The following is a 10000-nucleotide window of genomic DNA, read 5'->3' as shown; positions in this document are numbered from 1 at the left end:
TCGTGCGCCAGGTAAGCTGCCGCGCTCGTGCACGTGGCCTCCCCGCCGCCGGGGTAGGTTGGTGCTCGGTTCAGCCATCGGCGGTCCCCTCCATTGCAGGGATCCGCTGGGTGTCGCGGCGCCGCACGCGCCCTTGGCCCACGTACGCGTCGCGGACACCCCTTTTCTCTTTCTCTCTCAGGATTCGTATATGACAATGCCGAGAAACGTACCGACAATTTGCTGCACCGCCCGCCGGACCGCTCACAAGGCTCTCCTCGTCCCGAGGACACTAGCCTTCTCGCGGAACCGGAGGCTGCACGCGGACCGCTCTGGCGACCGGACGTCTCCGGCCTCTGCTGGAGCGGGGAGGGAACGCGCGGGTGCCGCCCGACCTTCTGGAAATCGCACATCGGCCGGCCGTCAGTCGGTAGCACCGCGCGCGCAGAGCCTCTCCTTCCTCTCGTTGGTGACCGAGGATCAACGCTTCGGTTGAGTCAGGCTGAACCGGGCATCTCCCTGCCACTCTGGCCTATGGAACTCTCCCGACTCTTTCGCCTTGCCCCTACGGCGCGAAAGAGTGCTGCTGCGGCCGGCGCGCCCGTCCCTTGCTCTCTCGGGCCATGTCTGTCGTCGCAGTGCCGCGCCATCCCCTATCGAGCCGCGTCGCTGGGTGAGGTCCGCACCCGCACCCTTCCGCCGAGCTGGCTCTCAGGACGGTCGACGGTCGCCGCTCGCCTCCGTCGGCCCAGGGCCTAACGCCGCGCCGGTGAACGCCTCGCCATCCCACCCCGTCGATCGCGCCGGTGAGGTCCGCACCTTCACCGCCTAGGTATATGCGCGTGGGTGTAGCTGCCTTCTCGGGATGGTCGACGGTCGTTCGACCGGCCCCCGTCATCTATGCGCACAGCAGTCCCGTCCGCCGGCGGGAGACTCCGTCAATCGATCGTGGTGCAAACGTGCGAATGCCCAACGTCAATTCCGCCCAAAGCATGAAGCCCTCGGTCGGCAATCGGGCCGCCCCGCGGCAGACCCACCTGCCCACCTCCGGAGATGGTAACGAGCCGAGCACGGAAGTTCGGCGCACGTGTCGAGACCGTCGCTTCCACTCGGCCTCTCCCAAAGGTAGGACCGACCAAGCCGGATCGATCGGGGAACAGAGGTCTAACGCAGACGACACTCGCGAGGGCACCAGCGGCAGGCTTGTCCCTTCTCCGTCTTGGTACACACAATGCCTCTTTGCTTTTCGGATCGATATAAAGCTTTTGCCACCGTCGGTCTGCCGGCCGCCGCCCGCGGTCCGCGCTCAGACTCTGTCTGTCCGCAGCCCCCGCTGCGTTCTTGGACTTTGTCATTTTTTTCGGAAATAGCGAAAAAAAGCTTTTATCATTGTAAGTCGGAGCTCGCCCGGCCTCCCGCTTACTGAGTCACAATTGAGTAAGGCTCACTTAGAACTCTGCACTGTGTCAACCGTACCACTAGTCACCCCGCTAAGTGTGTCTGGAAAACGTGTTCCCGTAAATCTCCGGGAACCCCGCCAATCCCCCCGTACAGAAATTGCATGTGTCAAGTCGGCGGGATGCCTCCCGGAAGTCCTGCCGGGAAGGTCGCACTCTGGCCCCGCCAGGCGGGGCAAATCCGACCCCCATAGTGACTTCCGGGCCTAACTCGTTAACCAGAGCCGCGACAGACCGTGCAACAATGACATGTGTCAAACCGGCGGCACGACGCCCGGAGCTCATGCCGGTCGCGGGGCACCTCGGGCCCGCCCGACGGGGCAGATCCGACCTTCACAGGCTTCCGACGGCAATTGGTTAACCGGCGTGGCGCCGAGGGCACGCGGCTGGCTCGGCGGGCGGCCCTCCGGTAGTGCCGCCGTCGATCGGCCGCCTCGGTCGGCAGGAGGGCCCCGAAGTCGCCTTCATTCTGACTTCCGAGTCGGGACTTAGATTACTTTCGACTCTTCAGCCAAGGTCTCGGATCGACGGCGGGACCTGCGGTTGTCCCTCCGAAAATGCCGCCGCTCGGCCGGCACGGCCCGCCGAATACGTCCCCTTACTGGCTCCCGCCTCGGGACTTTGTCAGAAATTCATTCGGGCAAGGTTTCCATTCGGCGGCCGGAGCACCGGTAGTCATACGGAAAATGCCGCCCCTCGGCCGGCATGGGCCTGCGAATAGGTCCCGCTGACAGACTTCCGCAATTGGGTATTTGTCCGAAAATCCATACCGGCAATCTTCGGAATCGTGCGGAAAAGCTGCCGCGTGGCCCGGGTTAACCAATTGGGGAGGCCGGTGCCATCTACCGAATACTTCAACAACTCGTGAAAACGGCCTCCCTATATATCTGCAGGAACCCCGCCAATGCCCCCGTACAGAAATTGCATGTGTCAAAGGGGCGGCCGAATCTGACCCCGGCGGCCGAGCCTCTGGAACTCCGGGTCGGCCTCGGCCGGCAAATCCGACCCCCATCCAGACTTCCGGAGCGGACTTGGTTAACGAATTGCCACCGGGCAAATGGTTAACCGACAGATCTTGGAGGCTCGTTACCCAAGCCATCCCCCGCCGGTGCGAAAAGTTAACAATCAGCGGGCGGGCAATTCGTGAACCGAACGGGACCGGGCAATTCGTTAACCATTCGGAACCGGGCAATTCGTTAACCAACCTTGTCCTGGCAATGAGTGCACCAACCCGGCCGGACAATTCGTTAACCAAGCTGGCTCTGGCAATTCGTTAACCAACCTGGCCGGGACAATTCGTTAACCACCCGGCCGGACAATTCGTTAACCAAGCTGGCTCTGGCAATTCGTTAACCTACCCGGCCATGGCAATTCGTTAACCAACCTGACCCTGACAATTCGTTAACCAACCCTGTCCTGGCAATGAGTGCACCAACCCGGCCGGACAATTCGGTAACCAACCAGACCCTGGCAATTCGTGAACCAACCAGGACGGGCAATTCGTCAACCAACCCTGTCCTGGCAATGAGTGCACCAACCCGGCCGGACAATTCGGTAACCAACCAGACCCTGGCAATTCGTTAACCAACCAGGACGGGCAATTCGTCAACCAACCCTGTCCTGGCAATGAGTGCACCAACCCGGCCGGACAATTCGGTAACCAACCAGACCCTGGCAATTCGTTAACTAACCTGACCCGGACAATTCGTTAACCAACCAGGACGGGCAATTCGTTAACCAACCAGGCCCGGACAATACTTTAACCACCCTGGTTTTCCAATTCGTGAACCAACTGGGAACGGACAATTCGGTAACCAACCCTGTCCTGGCAATGAGTGCACCAGCCCGGCCGGACAATTCGTTAACCACCCTGTCCTTGCCAATTCGTGAACCAACTGGGAACGGACAATTCGTTAACCAACGCGGCCGGACAATTCGTTAACCAAGCTGGCTCTGGCAATTCGTTAACCTACACGGCCATGGCAATTCGTTAACCAACCTGACCCTGACAATTCGTTAACCAGCCAGGACGGGCAATTCGTTAACCAACCTGGCCCGGACAATTCCTTAACCACCCTGGCCTTGCCAATTCGTGAACCAACTGGGAACGGACAATTCATTAAACAACCCTGTCCTGGCAATGAGTGCACCAACCCAGCCGGACAATTCGTTAACCAAGCTGGCTCTGGCAATTCGTTAACCTACTCGGACATGCCAATTCGTTAACCAGTCTGACCCGGACAATTCGTTAACCAACCCGGCCCGGCCCGGGCAATTGGTTAACCAACCGAGACTGGCCAATTCGTTATCCACCCCGGCCTGGCCAATTGGGTAACCAACCGGGCCTGGACAATTGATTAACCAGCCTGGCCCGGCCATAACGTTAACCAAGCGACTCCCGCCGATTACCCGCGCTGCAATGAATTTCGTTAAGTTGGGTCTGGCAAGCCGCTAACCCGGCCGGCCGGGCCTGACAACGCTCTCGAAACCCGGAACAGGCAGTTTCGTGAACCAACCGCGCACGCTCCTGACAATGGGCTAACCAACCCTGCACGGTCAAGTCGTTAACCAAGCCGAACCCTTGACAATTCGCTAACCAACCCTGCTCGGGCAAATCGTTAACCAAGCCCAACCCCGACAATTCGTTAACCAACCCTGCACGGTCAAGTCGTTAACCAAGCCCAAACCCGACAATTCCTTAACCAACCCAACCATGGCAATTCGCTAACCAACCCGGCTCGGGCAAATGCTTAACCAAGCCCAACCCTGACAATTCGTTAACCAACACTCCCGCCGTTTACCCGCGCCGCACTGAATTTCGTCAAGTTGGGTCTGGCAACCCGCTAACCCGGCCGGCCGGGCCTGACAACGCTCTAGAAACCCGGAACAGGCAGTTTCGTGAACCAACCGCGCACGCTCCTGACAATGCGTTCACCCACCCTGCTCGGGCAAATCGTTAACCAAGCCCAACCCTGACAATGCGTTAATCAACCCGGCCATGGCAATTCATTAACCAACCCGGCTCGGGCAAATGGTTAACCAAGCCGGCCGGGCAAATCGTTAACCGGCCCGGCAGTCCCGACAATTCGACAATCAACCAGCTGAGGACAAACCCTTCGCCCTCAATAACAACTAGTTCTTGCCCCGCCGTCAAAATGTCCCGGCCGATGTTCATCAGAAACTCCTTCCTGGCCCATGGGCCCCCCTCCTTACCTTAAGAGAGTCATAGTTACTCCCGCCGTTTACCCGCGCCGCACTGAATTTCGTCAAGTTGGGTCTGGCAACCCGCTAACCCGGCCGGCCGGGCCTGACAACGCTCTAGAAACCCGGAACAGGCAGTTTCGTGAACCAACCGCGCACGCTCCTGACAATGCGTTAGCCAACCCTGCTCGGGCAAATCGTTAATCAAGCCCAACCCTGAAACTGCGTTAACCAACCCGGCCATGGCAATTCACTAACCAACCCGGCTCGGGCAAATGGTTAACCAAGCCGGCCGGGCAAATCGTTAACCGGCCCGGCAGTCCCGACAATTCGGCAATCAACCAGCTGAGGACAAACCCTTCGCCCTCAAAAACAACGACGTCTTGCCCCGCCGTCAAAATGTCCCGGCCGATGTTCATCAGAAACTCCTTGCTGGCCCATGGGCCCCCCTCCTTACCTTAAGAGAGTCATAGTTACTCCCGCCGTTTACCCGCGCCGCACTGAATTTCGTCAAGTTGGGTCTGGCAAGCCGCTAACCCGGCCGGCCGGGCCTGACAATGCTCTAGAAACCCGGAACAGGCAGTTTCGTGAACCAACCGCGCACGCTCCTGACAATGCGTTCACCCACCCTGCTCGGGCAAATCGTTAACCAAGCCCAACCCTGAAACTGCGTTAACCAACCCGGCCATGGCAATTCATTAACCAACCCGGCTCGGACAAATGGTTAACCAAGCCCAACCCTGACAATTCGGTAACCAACCCGGCTCGGGCAAATGGTTAACCAAGCCGGCCGGGCAAATCGCTAACCGGCCCGGCAGTCCCGACAATTCGACAATCAACCCGCTGAGGACAAACCCTTCGCCCTCAATAACAACTAGTTCTTGCCCCGCCGTCAAAATGTCCCGGCCGAGGTTCATCAGAAACTCCTTGCTGGCCCATGGGCCCCCCTCCTTACCTTAAGAGAGTCATAGTTACTCCCGCCGTTTACCCGCGCCGCACTGAATTTCGTCAAGTTGGGTCTGGCAAGCCGCTAACCCGGCCGGCCGGGCTTGACAACGCTCTAGAAACCCGGAACAGGCAGTTTCGTGAACCAACTGCGCACGCTCCTGACAATGTGTTCACCCACCCTGCTCGGGCAAATCGTTAACCAAGCCCAAACCCGACAATTCGTTAACCAACCCAACCATGACAATTCGCTAACCAACCCGGCCCGGGCAAATGGTTAACCAAGCCCAAACCTGACAATTCGTTAACCAACCCGGCCCGGGCAAATGGTTAACCAAGCCGGCCGGGCAAATCGGTAACCGGCCCGGCAGCCCCGACTATTCGACAATCAACCAGCTGAGGACAAACCCTTCACCCTCAATAACAACTACGTCTTGCCCCGCCGTCAAAATGTCCCGGCCGATGTTCATCAGAAACTCCTTGCTGGCCCATGGGCCCCCCTCCTTACCTTAAGAGAGTCATAGTTACTCCCGCCGTTTACCCGCGCCGCACTGAATTTCGTCAAGTTGGGTCTGGCAAGCCGCTAACCCGGCCGGCCGGGCCTGACAACGCTCTAGAAACCCGGAACAGGCAGTTTCGTGAACCAACCGCGCACGCTCCTGACAATGCGTTAGCCAACCCTGCTCGGGCAAATCGTTAATCAAGCCCAACCCTGAAACTGCGTTAACCAACCCGGCCATGGCAATTCATTAACCAACCCGGCTCGGGCAAATGGGTAACCAAGCCCAACCCTGACAATTCGGTAACCAACCCGGCTCGGGCAAATGGTTAACCAAGCCGGCCGGGCAAATCGGTAACCGGCCCGGCAGTCCCGACAATTCGACAATCAACCAGCTGAGGACAAACCCTTCGCCCTCAATAACAACTAGTTCTTGCCCCGCCGTCAAAATGTCCCGGCCGAGGTTCATCAGAAACTCCTTGCTGGCCCATGGGCCCCCCTCCTTACCTTAAGAGAGTCATAGTTACTCCCGCCGTTTACCCGCGCCGCACTGAATTTCGTCAAGTTGGGTCTGGCAAGCCGCTAACCCGGCCGGCCGGGCCTGACAATGCTCTAGAAACCCGGAACAGGCAGTTTCGTGAACCAACCGCGCACGCTCCTGACAAGGCGTTAACCAACCCTGCACGGTCAAGTCGTTAACCAAGCCCAAACCCGACAATTCGTTAACCAACCCAACCATGGCAATTCGCTAACCAACCCGGCCCGGGCAAATGGTTAACCAAGCCCAACCCTGACAATTCGTTAACCAACCCGGCCCGGGCAAATGGTTAACCAAGCCGGCCGGGCAAATCGGTAACCGGCCCGGCAGCCCCGACTATTCGACAATCAACCAGCTGAGGACAAACCCTTCACCCTCAATAACAACGACGTCTTGCCCCGCCGTCAAAATGTCCCGGCCGATGTTCATCAGAAACTCCTTCCTGGCCCATGGGCCCCCCTCCTTATATACCTTAAGAGAGTCATAGTTACTCCCGCCGTTTACCCGCGCCGCACTGAATTTCGTCAAGTTGGGTCTGGCAAGCCGCTAACCCGGCCGGCCGGGCCTGACAACGCTCTAGAAACCCGGAACAGGCAGTTTCGTGAACCAACCGCGCACGCTCCTGACAATGCGTTCACCCACCCTGCTCGGGCAAATCGTTAACCAAGCCCAAACCCGACAATTCGATAACCAACCCAACCATGGCAATTCGCTAACCAACCCGGCCCGGGCAAATGGTTAACCAAGCCCAACCCAGACAATTCGGTAACCAACCCGGCTCGGGCAAATGGTTAACCAAGCCGGCCGGGCAAATCGCTAACCGGCCCGGCAGTCCCGACAATTCGACAATCAACCCGCTGAGGACAAACCCTTCGCCCTCAATAACAACTAGTTCTTGCCCCGCCGTCAAAATGTCCCGGCCGAGGTTCATCAGAAACTCCTTGCTGGCCCATGGGCCCCCCTCCTTACCTTAAGAGAGTCATAGTTACTCCCGCCGTTTACCCGCGCCGCACTGAATTTCGTCAAGTTGGGTCTGGCAAGCCGCTAACCCGGCCGGCCGGGCCTGACAACGCTCTAGAAACCCGGAACAGGCAGTTTCGTGAACCAACTGCGCACGCTCCTGACAATGAGTTCACCCACCCTGCTCGGGCAAATCGTTAACCAAGCCCAAACCCGACAATTCGTTAACCAACCCAACCATGACAATTCGCTAACCAACCCGGCCCGGGCAAATGGTTAACCAAGCCCAAACCTGACAATTCGTTAACCAACCCGGCCCGGGCAAATGGTTAACCAAGCCGGCCGGGCAAATCGGTAACCGGCCCGGCAGCCCCGACTATTCGACAATCAACCAGCTGAGGACAAACCCTTCGCCCTCAATAACAACTAGTTCTTGCCCCGCCGTCAAAATGTCCCGGCCGAGGTTCATCAGAAACTCCTTGCTGGCCCATGGGCCCCCCTCCTTACCTTAAGAGAGTCATAGTTACTCCCGCCGTTTACCCGCGCCGCACTGAATTTCGTCAAGTTGGGTCTGGCAACCCGCTACCCCGGCCGGCCGGGCCTGACAACGCTCTAGAAACCCGGAACAGGCAGTTTCGTGAACCAACCGCGCACGCTCCTGACAATGCGTTAGCCAACCCTGCTCGGGCAAATCGTTAATCAAGCCCAACCCTGAAACTGCGTTAACCAACCCGGCCATGGCAATTCATTAACCAACCCGGCTCGGGCAAATGGTTAACCAAGCCGGCCGGGCAAATCGGTAACCGGCCCGGCAGCCCCGACTATTCGACAATCAACCAGCTGAGGACAAACCCTTCACCCTCAATAACAACGACGTCTTGCCCCGCCGTCAAAATGTCCCGGCCGATGTTCATCAGAAACTCCTTCCTGGCCCATGGGCCCCCCTCCTTATATACCTTAAGAGAGTCATAGTTACTCCCGCCGTTTACCCGCGCCGCACTGAATTTCGTCAAGTTGGGTCTGGCAAGCCGCTAACCCGGCCGGCCGGGCCTGACAACGCTCTAGAAACCCGGAACAGGCAGTTTCGTGAACCAACCGCGCACGCTCCTGACAATGCGTTCACCCACCCTGCTCGGGCAAATCGTTAACCAAGCCCAAACCCGACAATTCGATAACCAACCCAACCATGGCAATTCGCTAACCAACCCGGCCCGGGCAAATGGTTAACCAAGCCCAACCCAGACAATTCGGTAACCAACCCGGCTCGGGCTAATGGTTAACCAAGCCGGCCGGGCAAATCGCTAACCGGCCCGGCAGTCCCGACAATTCGACAATCAACCCGCTGAGGACAAACCCTTCGCCCTCAATAACAACTAGTTCTTGCCCCGCCGTCAAAATGTCCCGGCCGAGGTTCATCAGAAACTCCTTGCTGGCCCATGGGCCCCCCTCCTTACCTTAAGAGAGTCATAGTCACTCCCGCCGTTTACCCGCGCCGCACTGAATTTCGTCAAGTTGGGTCTGGCAAGCCGCTAACCCGGCCGGCCGGGCCTGACAACGCTCTAGAAACCCGGAACAGGCAGTTTCGTGAACCAACCGCGCACGCTCCTGACAATGCGTTAGCCAACCCTGCTCGGGCAAATCGTTAATCAAGCCCAACCCTGAACTGCGTTAACCAACCCGGCCATGGCAATTCGCTAACCAACCCGGCCCGGGCAAATGGTTAACCAAGCCCAACCCTGACAATTCGTTAACCAACCCGGCCCGGGCAAATGGTTAACCAAGCCGGCCGGGCAAATCGGTAACCGGCCCGGCAGCCCCGACTTTTCGACAATCAACCAGCTGAGGACAAACCCTTCACCCTCAATAACAACTACGTCTTGCCCCGCCGTCAAAATGTCCCGGCCGATGTTCATCAGAAACTCCTTGCTGGCCCATGGGCCCCCCTCCTTACCCTTAAGAGAGTCATAGTTACTCCCGCCGTTCACCCGCGCCGCACTGAATTTCGTCAAGTTGGGTCTGGCAAGCCGCTAACCCGGCCGGCCGGGCCTGACAACGCTCTAGAAACCCGGAACAGGCAGTTTCGTGAACCAACCGCGCACGCTCCTGACAAGGCGTTAACCAACCCTGCACGGTCAAGTCGTTAACCAAGCCCAAACCCGACAATTCGTTAACCAACCCAACCATGGCAATTCGCTAACCAACCCGGCTCGGGCAAATGGGTAACCAAGCCCAACCCTGACAATTCGTTAACCAACCCGGCTCGGGCAAATGGTTAACCAAGCCGGCCGGGCAAATCGGTAACCGGCCCGGCAGTCCCGACAATTCGACAATCAACCAGCTGAGGACAAACCCTTCACCCTCAATAACAACTACGTCTTGCCCCGCCGTGAAAATGTCCCGGCCGATGTTCACCAGAAACTC

This window comes from Mobula birostris, unplaced genomic scaffold, assembly GCF_030028105.1.
Source record: "Mobula birostris isolate sMobBir1 unplaced genomic scaffold, sMobBir1.hap1 scaffold_3078, whole genome shotgun sequence".
NCBI lineage: Eukaryota > Metazoa > Chordata > Chondrichthyes > Myliobatiformes > Myliobatidae > Mobula > Mobula birostris.
Note: the sequence above shows the minus strand (reverse complement) of the source record.